The sequence below is a fragment of the Toxotes jaculatrix genome, chromosome 5 (assembly GCF_017976425.1).
Source record: "Toxotes jaculatrix isolate fToxJac2 chromosome 5, fToxJac2.pri, whole genome shotgun sequence".
Classification (NCBI taxonomy): Eukaryota; Metazoa; Chordata; class Actinopteri; family Toxotidae; genus Toxotes; species Toxotes jaculatrix.
The window spans coordinates 17,114,012-17,130,485 of record NC_054398.1 but is presented as its reverse complement, the minus strand read 5'-3'; positions in this window follow the sequence as shown (position 1 = coordinate 17,130,485).

Here is a 16,474-nt window from a genome sequence, read left to right as displayed (position 1 = left end):
TTCTGGCAATTGGACATTAAATTCCTTATTTTCTAATCATGAAAACCACAGGAGCTCTCTCCATATTGGTCAAACACAGATCATTTGACAAATCTTCCCCCTAGCAGGCTTAATGTCTCGTGCATATTCATAGCTTTTTCGGATTTCCAATCAAAGTGGCTGGAAGGTCTCTGGTGTGAGCTGTGCCTCTCACTCCTCTATGAATCATTCATGCTGTTTAGCTCACAGTTGTTTGGGTGCATCTGGCTCGGGGAGGTATGGGGTTGGCCAAATGGAGAGGCCACATGGCGGCTCCAGATGTTTTGCTTTTGTATATGCACAGCTCATCAAAAACAACAAGCAGTGCCACCCTGGAGTCTCTGCCATCTGGGGGAGACCAGACAACAGCTTCTCGTGTTCCCTGGTGAAATATTTGAGGGCTCTTTTGAAAAGATACGAGTTATTTTCAGGCAACCCTCTCGTACCATAATCAGCAACTATGAAGACAAGCGCACAGAGTTTACTGTTGTTAAATTTTAGGCAGCAGGCTGCTAATTTGAAGACAGTTTTTCAGATGGAGGCGCTTGATTTAAGAGAAAGCAAGCATCCGCACAACAGAATTGTACTTAAGCAAGACAGCAAATCCCTGTAGCTATGGAAGATGTTTTGTGGCTGCCATGTGTCTGACCTGCCCGTGTAAAAAGGAGTAAAGCAAACAGACTTCTCTCTTAAGGGATCAATACAAAAAATGATTAACTATGCTCTTCCAACACTAACTTGTCTTTTACTTTTTACCGAACTGCATCACAACACAAATCAATCAAAGTAATGAGAGAAATGTTTGAGAGCTGAAGTTCACTTTTCGCACAAAGTTTTGGAATATCTGTCAGGTCACATTATTCTGACTGCTGTGTGCTCTGTTCTCTGCAGGCTCTTTGTGTCCAGCCCCCTGTGCACATCACACCCATCCCCAGATCCCTGCCACTCTCAGTAAAATCATTATTTAGTCCTTTTGTAAGCAAGCGGGGTCCCAGATCACAAATTAATCTTTCATATGTTTCCAAGATCTAGCCTTCTGTAATCCCATCTGTATGAGACACAACAAAGCACAGCGAGAGAGCGCATGAATTATTCATTCATTTCTCATGAAAGGCTTTCGTTATGTCTGTCATGTTTCACTCTTGCAAGGAAAATCCATTGATCCTTGCCTTTTCTCTGACAACAAGAACAAACAAGCGACATCGCAAGGCTGTACATTTTCTCACACTCCGACAAACAGATCTGAGAAAAATGCATCAGCAATAAGGCAATGTATGATATGCATATGTGCATAATGTGTACACACATTACAAATGCTCACACACACACCATGTGCACACCACATTAAACACATCAACGTGCTCTTAACTAATAACTGCAAGTGCAACCTCAGGGAAAATGTTTGAACTAGAACACAGCGAGGCACAGTGGATTAAGTCACATGTGCCTTGCCAGTAATCATTTATCGTCGGTAGTATTATAATCTAATGGGCATGTCTTCTTTCTGACAAGTTGCCTTCATAATTCAGTGCAACAGAATAGAGAAAACAGCATTGTTAACAAGAAAAGGCTTTAAATCACAAGCATGGAGTACATTTCCTGTGAAATATTAATGTGGAAAGTGTGTTTGTGTACAAGGAACAAAGGGCAGAATGTTGTACATCAATGGGCTGACAGTGCTGCAGGCTCCACAGAACGGGCTCTGCTTACTCCAGCTATGGCACACTGTGTATGTATAGGGGGCTGGTGCATGGGGGAGAGAGGGTCATTTATAATGTATAGACCTGCTGGAGCGTGAGGTGTTGGGTCTGCTTAGGTTAGTGTGCATAGCTCTGTGTGGCTGGTCTTCACCCCACTCTGAGCACTTGGCTTATTTACTTTAAAAGCTTTCCTCTGGAGCCTCGTTTGGAAACTTGGGAGGCTGGATGGATAAGACAGATCCAATTCACTAATACCTCCATTTTTACAATGATGAGCCTATCGCCTTACAAGATTGGGAGTAGGCACAACTCTCTCTTTGAAAGTCACACAGCCTTGTAAGTCCACATTAGTGTCTTGTTACCTGCGATGTAATGAGGTTAGTCGGGTGGTTGTCTGCAGGGTGCTCCAGTAATGCTCTGGGTCCTCAGGTTGGAGGAATCTGACTGGATCCTATTAAGAAAAACACAGTGGCTTTTATCTCCATTCACAGCAATGAAAAACGGAACATCAGACACATTTAAAAAAAAAACTGTACATTAACTGTACGCTTACCATTAGTCCTAGTGCACCTGTAGCTTGTTCTACTCTTGTCACTCATGCTTATTTTATAGTACACTGCAGCTCTGATATGACAAGTTGCTCATGCTGATTGTGTGTACTTGACTATGTAGATTACACAGCAGCTTGCAGGATAAGAGTGCTGTTGTTGGCCCAGGCTGCCTCCTCCCTGCCTGTCAGCGCCAAGCGGAGATGAGCTTGTGGCCCGTTCTGTCTGCTGTTAATCCTGCCTGTTCTGCTTTGACAAAGCTGCTGTTTGAACAATGGAGCTGTCTTCTTGTCTGCTAATTTAGGAACAAACATTTGCCTGCGCAGCAAACAAGCTCTCCCAGGAAGTGCTATTAATAGGATAATTAAGCAGACGGTAATGAGCAGGATTACTGCTAATTATGACAAGATTTGTTTTGGCATTTGCCTGAGAGGCAGCGGAGTGTTAAAGTCTGCACAGGAGTTCATCAGTGCACCGAGCGAGCAGGCACCTGAGTAAACAGACTGGGACTCACTGGGGGTATGGGTGTGCTGTGTGCATGTGTGTGCGTGTGTGTTTGTGGGTAGATCGGTGGGGGTGCTGGGATAAACAAAGGGGAGATAACAGCAAAAGCACAGCAATGTCAGAGGTACTGCCAGACCAGGCTATTGCTTTGAAACAAGGTCAATCCAACCTGCATCTATGGCCCTGTTCAGACCTGGCATTAACAGGTGTCTCGGGTGATCCGATCAGCTCTAAGTACAGGTGTAAACGCACCCAAGACACACACATCTGAGCATTACATTCAGGGGTGGTCTGGGCCACTTACGGCCACAATCTTTTAGAAGCATGAACACAAATGTGTCCTGGCTATAATGAAGGACCGCCGTCCTCTGCGTACCTGGAACTGCATGCTCGTTCACATTCTCAAATAGTGTAAGCTGGCTTTTCTTACATCTGAAAATTTTCAAAAAAGCCCACAGAGATATATTACGAGTATGTCAAACATCTTGGGTGATTTGGTTTGCCTGAAACCACGCGAAGTGAACTTTTTAAATGTCTTGTCTTGCTTTGTCTGACCAATAGTCCAAAGCCCAAAGATATTCAATTTACAGTTACATAAAACAGACCAAAGCAGCAGACCCTCACATTTGAGAAACTAGAACCAGCAGCTATTAAACAATTTTCTGACATCAGAGACTTCCTGTCCAGTTTCTGACTAATTGATTAACCAACTAATTGTTTCAGCCTGATTCCCTGATAAAGGTATGCTTGATTAATTTAATATGTTGAGGATATTAGCCCTTTTTCTGGCTTTACTGGCTTGATTATTCACACACATGCACATACACCATTTGCTCTAAATGAGGACCAGTGAAAACACTAACATATTATGATAATGAAATTTGGTAATATTTGACGTACAGCAGATTAAAACAGACAACTTATTTGACAAACTCATTAGGCACAGTTGTGGAACATCTGTTTCAGTTTTCCTTGTTTGTCAGAACAGCATCTGACTATAAAGGATGCTTCTAATTAAAAATGGCTGCCGTATATTGAAAGTAATCTGTAGATAGATAGATAGCTACTTTATTTATCCCCTAGGGAAAATTCACATGTACTGGGCAAATCTGAGGTATGTTTATGTTTTCAGCCAGTTCACATTATTGTTGTCCTCTCAAAGTCACAGTAGAGGCCTGAATTAAGGTAGATGACTTTGCTACTCCTTATACAGCTACACATCTTTAACACCATGGGATTATTTTTATATTTACCTCTGTGTTTATGGTTTTACTCTGCATGTACAATTTATTTTTTCTTGAACTTTATTTTATTTTTTCTTTCGTGAACTACAATAAAGACAAATGCTCGTTGCCTTCTGATGGACAAAGACGTTTTTTAGGTTCTAGGTGGAAAGGCGACATGAATTTATCAGGTGGCTGGCTGAACAAACATACTGTCTCAGACTTTCTTTCTCCAAAATAAAATGTCTCACTTCCAGTTGAAAGGAAAATGTGTGAGTGAAGCAAATGCCTTTTTTTCTGAAATATTCAGCACAGTCGTGTTTTCAAAAAGCTTTGTTAAATAGCCATTTTTTCTGGAATTAGACGCTTAAAGAAGTGGCATTTTGTTTGAAGTAAAACTTTATTCCATTAGTATAAGATGTGTGATCAGTTCTTTGTACTTAAAGGTTTTGCTCCTTTGCAGCTGACATGGCAAATCCTTTGTTTTCCACTAGATCAAAAGTTTGATTCTTTTTCAGCGTATTAGTGTATTATTAGTTGTAGTTATTGTCATTCTCTCGCATGATAAGGGATTAAATTAGACTGTTCATTCCTGGGAAAACAGTAGTCAGAAGAATTAAACCGTGGGGTGACTTTAACCGAGATGAAACCTTAATTCACAAGATTCAATCAAAAACTGACAACAAACAAGCCTAGTTGAGGTGAAGGGGAATCTTAATGCGATTGTAGCTAAAGCTCAGACAGTGAGCCGCCTCCATTAAAGCATGCCACACGGCCCAGCAGCTCCAGATAAGACAGCTGAGTCTGGGATTTAGAGCTTTGGCTTATCGTCATCTTCACACCACTGTCTCACCAAGAGCAGAGAACATGGCCACCAAATCCTCTCCAACAGGGAACCAAGTTTGCCTTTGGGCTGTAGGTGCAGTCCAAGTCAAGCGCAGGTACATTAATGGGTTATAACTCTCAATTAGGACCTTGATCTCTTAACTTCCTCAAAACACACAAGCTTTGGCATGGCAACAAGACATTTTTCATTCTGTAGCAGAAGCTGTGATAAGATTATGGAGAGGGAGAGCTATGTGGAGTACTGTTTCAGAAATAAAATTGCTTTTATTCCACCCAACATGTGTTCAGTGAGATTAAGGCATAATCTTACAACGTTTAATAAGAGCCCGTTTGTGGCCTTCCGGCTGAGGCAGAAAAAGTGGAGCATGCCTGCTCTACTTTAAATCCTGTTTATTGAATTATAAAGAACCTTAAAGGATCAGGAATGTGACTCATACATTTAAATATTTTATGGTATTTCACGTCAAAGCACATCATCGAGTAAAGTATGCACTGCAGTGTTTAGAAAACTTTTTATATCCAGCAATTTAATTTTCTAAATATAGGCGAACTGCCTTAACAAAACAAGGGCAGTATATGGAATACTTTAGGGTACACGGTATGACTTATTTTCTATAAATTCAGGCACAATATCAATTACCAACAGATACTAAGTACAACATGTGTAATGATTCCTTCACTAAAGATCCCACATTAAAGAGACAAAATGATAAAAATGCAGATTTGCCATCACAACCTACATTCAAATCCTGCTCTATTCTCAAACATAAGGCCATATTGGAAATCCCTAACCTCAATTTATGTAATCCAAAGCCCTTGCATGAACTTCAGCTTGAGCTCTGGCTTTCAAGAGGTATTTGGAAGTTAAAGTCTCAGATCAGATTTGGACAGATTAGAATTAAGAGTTGGAAGTCTGGGAGGGGTGGATATGAGGATTTGCACTGCTCCACGAGACGGCCTTGTCAGTGATAAGTTATACTGAGCCACGGGTAAGAGGATTGCCCAGACTAATCCGAATCAAAAGACATACCATGTGAATTACATCCCGAAACAGGTTCGCTTACAGAGATTAGGAGCCTGCATGTAAATCCTGTCATACTCTACTTGGCGCTCGAAGATGAGCCAGAAAGAACAAACACAAACATGTGCTTTGTAGCCTGCTGCAACTGCTGGCACCAGGTCGCCTACCAAAATGGTCGGTTTCCTTGATTACAGCTTTCTTTTACGTATTTTTCAGAAGATTAGATGTCCATTGATGAGACTATCTAGGCCAGGCACACTAATTATTCACACCACATCTAAGAAAGTGCTTATACTAAGGGTTGAGAATAACCCTCCCCTTGTGAACTGACACCCACATAGCAGCTTGCTCACCCCTCCCTTTCTCTCCCTCACCATTCCTCCCTCCCACCATCACTAAGCTAAGCTCTAGTTCAATGAAGCATTTATTTCTCTTCCTGTTTGACATGGGTGATTCTATCAAGGCATCTGGCAGCAAGTGCTGTAATACAAGGCTTTCTGTTGAGACGTCAAAGAATGTTACTCTCTGCTGTAGTGAAAGAAAAAAATAGCTTACATTTTTCTCTCTTTTTTTTTCCTCTCTCCAAAAGTACTGAACAAACAAGACTTGTATCCCTGGCCCAGAAATGCTTCAAAGAGCACATGTCTGCTGGGACTGGCTGTGAAATGTAGAGCAGTGCTGGCTGCTTAGCTTTGCATTTCAGCCAGAGCAAGCTCATAAGAGCACTGCAGAAATTTGGGCAGATCTGTAAACCAGGGAGAGTGGAGTATGAGGCACAACCTCTCTCTCCCTCTCTGCAACATCTTCAGATGGTGGAAACATGTTACTGCAATAAAAAACAACTGCAGTTTCCTAACTTATCCACTACTCACATATTTCATACCCTCTGAACTGCACGCTCATTGCTGTGGGTAATAAGACACAGTGATCCCAGAAGCCTCTGAGTTGCACAGAGTCATAGGTACATGCTACTGATAAAAACTGATGAATAATATCACAACTTAAAGATGGAATTAATCTGTTGGGCTCTCATGTGTATAAGGGAGATATACTATGGTAATTACCCTACACATCAAGTCTTGTGAAAAATGCAGCAAAGCAAAGCTATTTTGTTGTAGATTGAATGGATGTAAATGCTTTAGGGCACAGTGTAAATGGAAAGCACTGAGACGAAAGCAGTAGGAGCCGGCATAAGAAAAACCATCAAGCGGTGGTGCAAAACTCTCTGCAGCGCTATGAAGCATGCCGAATAGAGGTCTCTCGCTGCAGTATAACGGCTCATAAAGCCGCAAATGGTATTTCCACTTCATTCAGTCTCAGGGCCAGGTTCCAAGCAGCTCCTCAACGATGGAATTGAACCCATTAGCAATCGATTAAAGAACCAGCAGGCAGTCACCACTCTGCCTGCGGGGAGGATGGGATCTGGCAGGGGTGGGGGCCTGTCGGCCAGCAGAGACCCCTGGGGATTGAGGTTCAAATCTTTGTTTATGTAGAAATAGTGGCGAGCACTTTAACCTCGGATCCCACCCCCGTGGAGCAGATTAAGACAGTCAGATTGTGAGCGGGATGTGCTTAGAGATGCAGAGCATGGCAGCTTTTGATTGACACATCATGTCACTGACACACAAGGTACAACACCTCTCTGAGATAAGACAGAACCCAAAGGACACCTGCTGCTCCTCAAGAGATGGTGGGTTACCAATTTGATGAGCATATTCATAAGTCTTATCGAATGTTTGAGCCGTGGATGTTTACCCAGACCATGAGATATGAATGATGAACAATTTGACCTTTGGAAACAGATTAGAATTTCAATCAAGTGACCACAAACCAATCCATAAACTATATGAAAATGGAGAGTTGAGTCATATAATTAGCTCAGGCTTAAAACATCTTAAAATGATCTCTCTTGGTTTATACATAATAAGATAGGAATCTATACAAGTTTTTAAATCAGATTTTTTCTACTTGTGATTCTACTCTCCTTCATCCCTATACTATATATGCTTCATACATAGCAGCCTGTCAGCTTTTATTCTTGGGGCCGACCTTTGTCTGCATGGGCCTCATAACTGACATTTTCAATTACACTGCAAACAACTTATCAATATGCATGGATTTCCCAGCCAATATCAGAGCAAACAGAGTCGTTTGGAGAGCTGAGTCTGTCAGGGGAGAGAAATAGGGCAGACATGTCAAGGTCAGGATTTTGTTAATGAGGGACGGGCCGCTGAATAATTGAATGGGCTGAGCAGTATCGACTGTTGAAGCAGAAGCGTTTAAAGCGTTGGCGATCGTTAAGGAAAATCCTCCCAGCACTTTATGTTCCATGGCAGTAATTTATGCACGGGCATCCAAGCGGGTGCCCTATGGTTCACAGCACTGAATGCACAAAGCAATGAGTGGATTAGCCAAGCACACTTTAGAAACAGCAGCCAAGCGTGCAAGTCATTCCTGTGGATGAAGTGATGGCTCTGGCAGTGCAATTATTCAGCTGTGCATTTTAAATACACAGACAAATGGCAACGAGAGAAGAGCAGAATATCTGCTCTGTGTACCTAGCAGAAACATGGAAAAATAGCTTAATGTGAACAGAATGTCAATGCTGAAAGTGATCAGTCTGCAAATTATGTATCACAGAAAGCACACTCAAATACAGAAGAGCTGCAGCAATGACAGAGGGTGAACCAGAGTGAGGGAAACATACCATGTGATTTTATGCTGTGTACTCTGTAAACAGGTTCCTAGAGAAAAACGATCTGATGGAGGACTAAACTGATGACATCAGCTGGTGCTGTTGGATTCCCTGGCAGACACAACTGTAATATTTGGCCACAGAAAGCAAATTCTAATAACTGAGGGATCAAAAGCAGCAGATGTAAATGCATGTAAACAAGCTAAGTAATACTGTTTCCAAATGTCCCCTTTGTTCTGAGCGCAATCTGAGCCATTTTTAATCTGCACCAAGAACTGCTCAAGCTGTTGTTGTTGCAGTAACATACTTGAGCAGTTCTCAGGCCTTTAAGCCTCCACCCCTCTCTCCTCTCTGCAGGTTGAGAGCTTTGGGGGGCTTCTAATCCCTCTATGTAATTACTGCTCCCTGCAATGGCCAGACCATCTCTGTGTAAATCAGATTAGCTGACCTAAATCGCTCTCGTTTCTCTCTACCCCATCAAACAATTCCTTATCTACACCCAGAGAACTAAACAACACACAGACACCACTCCTCCAACCTCCCGCCCCCAAAGACACGGCCTGTTTATTTGATCAGTGCAGGAAAGCAAACAGTTTCTCCATGATACACAAACAGGCTGGGCTGGGCTGGCCCTGCTGGGTGGCAAGAGAGCAAGGGCAGGGCTGAGTTGATAGCTGGGCTGAAGACATGCAGATAACCACCTCCATCACGTCCGCAACTTCCACACTGGGCCATTAAAAGCAGAGGAAGCGAGGCAGACGCATAACACGGACAACGATGTTGCTCAACGCGCGGTAAATAAAGGTCACCGAACATGATAGAGATGTATTACTCCTCTCTGTGCTCCCTCCTCGCCTGCTTCCCATCCAATTTATTCCTCAGGTCATACATTTACAACTTTGATAGAGGAGGTGGGGGGTGTATAGAGAGGAAATGCTGCTCTTCAGTGGGAATAGAGACAGGCTAAAGGAAAGAGGGGGAACAAATGAGGTCTGTGATCCTGCCTGTCCCCTCCTCTCCCTCCCTCTCCTCCCCCCCGAGCCCCAATCAGGCTGAACCATTGCTCTCAGCGCGACAGCCAGGCCTTTGTTGCTGTCTGAATGGAGGTTAAATATCCCTCGAAATCAGAGCTCTTTGGCTTTCTGGACGCATAGTCAGAGACCCAGTGCCTTTCACATGCTAATGCCCGTGTTTTTTATTTCCTTTGTAACCATGGTTAGACAGCAGTATCATGCTAAAGGGCGATGAATAAAGCGGGTGAATTTGTTTTTTTCTCAGCTTTTTTCCTCTCTCTCCTCTCTTTCCTCATGTCCCTACCCCCTTTCCCTCTCTCCCTCTTTTATCACCATCTCTTCAAGCCAGCCCACATTCCATCCCCCTCCTGCAGAGGTTTAAAAAAGCACAGATGGTCTCTCCTGACCTGCTATTCATCATTGTGTCAAAAGCTTTGTCAGAATAATGCTCCCCAACAACAAGCTGAAGGATTTTATTTGTTTCTATTGATGAGGCCCGTTAATTTCACAGACGTCTCATTAGGCTTAAACCACCAATTAATTTCTTTTGTTCTCATTAAATGGCTAATTCTAAACATGAACCGCACTGACAATGAGTGCTGCTCAGAGCCAAAGCCAGACAGCGCTGCTCCCGCCACAGAGCTACTGGAGCGTGAAGCAGGCAGGTAGAGGGAGAAAATTGAAGAGCAGGAGGGAGCACGAGATTCGAAGGGGGGGGGGGGGGGGTAGGAGAATGAGAGAGAAAGTGGTGGCAAGAGCGGAAAAGAGCGAGGGAGCAAAGGAGAGCCCTGACAAAAGCCTCTGTTAATTTGTAGACACCCTTAACACTAGGCATGGATGGCAACTCATTAACTGCTTGCAGATTTTTTTTCCCTGTCGGGAGATCAAGTGGCCCTCAGGAGTAAAGGTTGCAATCATCTGTTGGTGGCAGCAGCCAGCACTCAGCTCTGAATAAAAACGAAAATAAAACGATAGCAGAATAAATCAAAATACAAATGGGAACAAAAGAAAAAATGAAAAGCACAGACTGGGAACCAAGGTAGTAATTTTTCTATTGGAAGTGTGCTCACAAAAGCTATCTTGTGCCTGCACTCCATTAAAGCAGTGCAAGCTGTCATTATGGCCAAGGATATATGGAAGCCTCATAATATCCAGAGATTGGTAGTTTGTTAGACAGCACTGTACAATTTGCTGCAGCCTTGAAGGATCCTTGAGCCTCTCTTGACAATTTACCAAGGGAATTGCCGGAGCGTTGCCTTTTGTCTGCTGGAGACACAGGGGCAATTATCCAGCCTCCTGTAATGTTTCCCTGACTTTAATCTCCTGGCTGAGAGCATAAAGCAGAATGGGTAAGGTTTCAGAGTGCCTCTGGGTTCTATTAACACACAACTGCTGTTTCTGTTCAGGCCAGGCAGCCAAGAGAGGACTGCAATCTGACAGACAGGCCTCCCCTGGGCTTTTAGGGAGAAAACATGATTATGTCATAATATATTTTCAAAAAGAGATCCATTTGAAAGATTGCCCCTCTGTCTTTTCAATCTAACATGGCTCTGCTTTTGTCAGGCACAGTGGGAGCACTAGGAATGACAGATGCTTCAATGAACCAAACAGGAATAGAAATAAAGTGTTTTACCAGAAAAAAAAAAAAAAAATCACCAGAGACCGGAAGAAGGGGCAAGAAAATCCAGTTTCACTAACAATTTCATCAAACACATCTCATTAGTCTGGTGTCATTTCCAAGGTTTATTTAAATGTACTTTTTAAAGTAAATACCCTGCAGAGCTGTCTCCTTTAGTAAAAGCAAGTCTGTGGTTTTGCTCATAATTAACATCATCATAAATGAGGAAAAAAGTACACTTCAGCAAAATACTAGAGAGAGAACAATAAGCTGATTAATTGATTAATAGATCAACAGAAGATCAGTTGGCAACTACTTGTATAAATCAGTTAATCAATTTTGTTATTCAGTTATTTGTTCAAGCAAAACATGTCAAACACTCCAGCTTCTCAAATGTGAGAAGTAGTATGATAGTAAACACAATATCTTTGGGTTGAATAAAAATCAGAGATCTGTATACATCTCATCGGGCTGTTGGAAATTATAAATTATAATTATTATTACATGTATAGACCAAACGAGTCATCAGTTAATCGAGAAAACGCCTACTGAGGCCCAGTAGGTGTGCCTGTCCTCTCCACTGAATGATAGAAAACACATCATGTGACTGAGAATAACACTTGAGTCTCAAAACAGAGTTTCTGAATGGTGTTGAGCTCTCCAGCATAGAGATCATGCCGCCACTTTATGACTTATAGGAACAAGAGCTTTCCAAAAAGCCAAGAGACAGGGGTGGGCTATCTTGTGATCAAAGTATATGCCTTTTAGAGTGTAGGCTACTCTCTGCACACCTCTCCAGTTATGACTAAAGTGTACTACAGCAACAGTGAAATGAGAGCATCTGCTGTGAGGAAAGCAAAGGCTCTGTGTTTCCTAATAGAGCATGAGACAGTTACATACAAGACAGTTACATTGCTCAGGTAATGGGTAAAAATATGGCCTTTCCCCCACACTAGTCCATTTACTGTGCTGTCAGAGCTGTGCTGTCAGGATGTGTCCTGTAGAAGACTAATAGTAATAAATACTGCTACTACTGAAATGATTCAGAGTAGTCTACCAGTACATGGAAAACTATCACCAGTCTGTACAATCAACACTTTTAATTAGGGTCACTGTTTTAATTAGGTCTCTGTTATCAGATATGTTCACTCAGTTGGCAGTTTATTAGGTACCCCAAGCTAAAACTAATGCAGTTTAATACAACAGTCCTGCAATAAAACCAACTTTCATGAGGGTTTTGTTGAAACTGTTTTAGCGAGCTACTGATTGTGTATGATCATTTTAGAGAAAGTTTGCGATGCTGCTCAAATGTATCACAAGACACCGACTGATGTTTCTATTCATCTGTCCACCCCATTTAAATCAATGAGGGTACACTATCTAATTATTTATAGTAAAGTGCAGTTAACATAATGCTTTTTTTCTGCAGAAAGTCAAACATTATGCATAGAGTTATGATGGGATTACGATAACTGTAATCAGAGTGAAAATCATTTTAAAGCAATTTAGGAGAAAATTGGCTAAAAATGTTGAGCCACATAAGTTTCAACACAAAGTGAACAATTAATATAGTGTGTTACATTTTCTGAGGTCCTCTGAGTTATTTTGCTTCTTGATAAAACAGACCATGGCTGTTAAACACTTCAACAGGTGGTGACTAACTTAAAAAGAACTGTTAACATCTACTTTGTGATGATGGTGATGTTAAAAATGCTGTCAGACTGAACAACAAATTCAACAGTGTCTTTTAAATTCAAAATAATCTGTCATGAGGCTTCATCCTCAGAGACTGATTTAGCTAAGTGAGTTAGCTTGATTTGAGAGTCTGGATATTTTTCAGTTCTTCAAAGTTGGAATAAAATGTATCTAGAGCTGTTGTCACATAAACCGATAACAAAAACTCACCTACTGTAGTAGGCTTGGCAGGTGGTGTGAGATGTTAGGTTTGTAGTTCCCTCTCAATGTCGGAAGCGGCTGTGGTTAGCTTGAAGTCGGTTACAGTGTATCCCACCGTTGACGACTTTTCACGACGGAAAAAAAGCACCATAGACTGCACAGAAATTATTCAAATCTTCCCGCATTAAAATCCGTTTCCCATCTGCGAATCTGTGCTCAGCAGTTTGTTGACAGCGGTCATCATGTTTGTCAAAACATAGCTAAATAAACTACTTCCGGTGTCAATTCAAAGCGTGAAAAAGTGAAGTAGCTAACCGCTGTCGGCATACGGCTAATCAATAACTGGAACTTTTGTTGTAGCCTATGAACGAGATATTTCCGATGAATAACATTTTTGTGTAGTATGCTGAAATCTTAGCTACGAGCCAGATTTTATTGGCCAATATGTTAAATGGAGACTCGACCGGAAGCTCGTTTTTAAGATAACAGCACATAAGTAAACCAGCAGGAAGAGTATACAGGTGCACAACTGCATGGGGGTAAAAAAAAAATAAAAAAATAAAAAAAGAAGTTCAATAAATGAACATGATCATGGACATGGAAAATTATCAATATTTACATTAATGAGGAGTGTATGGCTGCATTTGCAGTTACGGTAGCCTATATATACTGCAGTATATTTACCATATGAACCTGTTTCAAAATTATCACTCTATTTGAATAGCATCTTTATTAAACTAAAGCTGAATTGACTGGAGAAGTTTCTACATTTTCCTTTGTACAGCCAGTTTGCAAAATGTAAAATTGTGAAAAGTTGGATTTCAAGAGGAATATTAGCTTTAAAGTCTACTTTAGCTTAAAGGATAAAGCTGGGAATCTCTATTTTTTTCACTGTCAACAAAGCACACGAAAAGACCAAAAGTAACAGAGGATTTCTCCTATTCACAAATACTGCCCATGTATTAAAAGCCAAATATAATTGGCTTTTTGGAAATATAAATCACTGTAATACTTAATACTTACTTAACTCAAGGTAGAGATAAAACATGGCTATCCCATCTTATCTAACAACAGCAATGCACAGAAAGCACCATGAAGTTAAAGAAGTTGGGAGTAAGTAATATTTTGGTCCTAAACTGTATTTACATGGTGTTGCATTAATTCACTCAAAAATTATATACATAAACTGAGATAAATCCATGTTAACATTTTAGGAAATATAGGCCTACAAACGCTTGATATTAAGTGAACCGCTTTCCTTTTACACTTTATAGTATGTGATCAAGCTGTTAATCAGTTTTATGTAAACTAAAAGATATCTTAGAGGTAAACACAGGCAGAACAACGGGCCAAAGGGAAATCCAGTTCCCACCATTTTACCTCAATATCACAATTTCCTCTGTAATTAGTCATGTTTCTTATACACCTCCAGCTGTGCCTTAATCAAAGAATGTGTGTGGAAATATAATTAGTATGTTAGCATAATGCACATGATAAAGTAGTACTTGTTGTCTTGATCTCAACATCAAAGAGCATGTTGGTTCCTTTTCAGGGCATTTGTATCATACAAAAGTATTTACTTTGGGTATTGAATTACTGGATTTTAGTGGATACTTGGAACAAATACAAAGGAATGTCCCGACAGTACTCCGGCCCTCCAGTGAGAAACCGCCATTGCAAAAAGGGCAGACGTGAGAAGATGGAAAAACAACATACTGATAATGTGTGATTCTCTGCTGCTCAGGACACATCAGGAGGAATTTAGTGTTCCTAGCTTCACAGACCTCCAGCTGTGGTGACACAACCTGCCCAGTGCAGACAGTCCCTTGACCTCAATATCTAAAATAGCATCCAGTCCATTACTATGGCTGTGTCCTCTGACTAAGCTCTGAGACTCCACATGGTGAAGTGCAACATCAAGTTCAACACAGCAGCGGCAGCAAAAGCAGCAGCAGTGGTGGCGGCGGCAGCACAATCCAGCCTAATCCAAATGAATCTGGGTCTCCCAGGTTTGTTCATCCTGGTTGGAGGGTGATGACTGCTCTGCTCTGCTGGGGTGCTTATCTGCTGTCAGTGGTCGGTGGCTGTACAGACCTCGTGTTATCAGGGCTCAGCCTGCTCAGGGATTGGAGGGCCCATGGAAAGTAAACAGAGAACCTGTCCTTTGCTTATCTATCCCAGGAGAGACAGAGAGAGAGAGAGAGAGAGAGAGAGAGTGTGTGTGTGTGTGTGTGTGTGTGTGTGTGTGTGTGTGTGTGTGTGTGTGTGTGCGTGCGTGTGTGTATGTGTGTCTGTGTGAGAGAGAGATGCAGAGAGAGAGAGAGAGAGAGAGAGAGAGAGAGAGAGAGAGAGAGAAGCTTGTTTCCATGGCAACCTCCTCCTTTAACCCCCCATCCACACCCCTCCCCTCTAGAGGAGAACCCTGGTGGTCTTTGTGTAATGCGATTCTACCAGAATGCACTGTGGATTAGAGCTGCACTGCCTTCGGGCCCTAGGCAGGGCAACAGTGAAGACATTATTACCCAGATCAAATGCTGTAATCACTAGGCACTGGGGGCTTTCACATCCATTGCAGATAAAACCTAGGACTGGCAATACTCAGGTGATTAGGGGATTATTATTCTGCATTTCAGCACGGTGCCAGTCCCTTGCTGTTGGAAAAAAAAGAAAAACCCTGATTCTCTGTGTGATGGATGGGGGAGGGCAGAAAACAGAATGCCAGCTAAAGGAAGCAGCCAGAATTCTGGTGGACTGTGATCAATGCCTGGCAGCTGAAACTAAAAAAAAAAAACAAAAAAACATTCACACAGTGGTTTGCATGTGCAAGCCCACATATTGGCATTACAGACCCCCTTTGATTTTCTGTAGGGTCTTGGCTCTAACAATTAGAGCAGAAGTAGAGAACTGGAATATGCTCTTATGTTTAGAGTTGCTGTAAAACACTTAGGCCACTCTAATTTCTTAGTCTGCACTGTAGCCCTCCTCTAAATAGAACAGGGCAGCATGGGCTTTCGCATGAGAACCTGCTGAAAGCCCTCCATTGAGAGGTAGATGAGTGGAAGGCGAGACAATGACCCCTTAGTGTCCAGCAATAGGCACTCAGAGGTACAACCTTTCATCTGCAGATATTCTACTGTTTGATTAAGTGAGGAAGAAAATTCTACTTGAGCAAGGAGCTTAAGCTACAAATGCACACAGGAAGTACACACTTCAGCGATGTGGGAAAAGAAAGACTATAGCCTTTAACAAATGAGCCCGTGAGAGCGGAACATGGCGGCTGGCTCCATGCTGAAAGCATCCGGCCCTGCTTTTATAATCTAACAACAACATCTCTGAAGAGGCAGCCATATGAAGGGCTCACAGCTTCATGCACAGAGTCCTAGAAGAGCCTT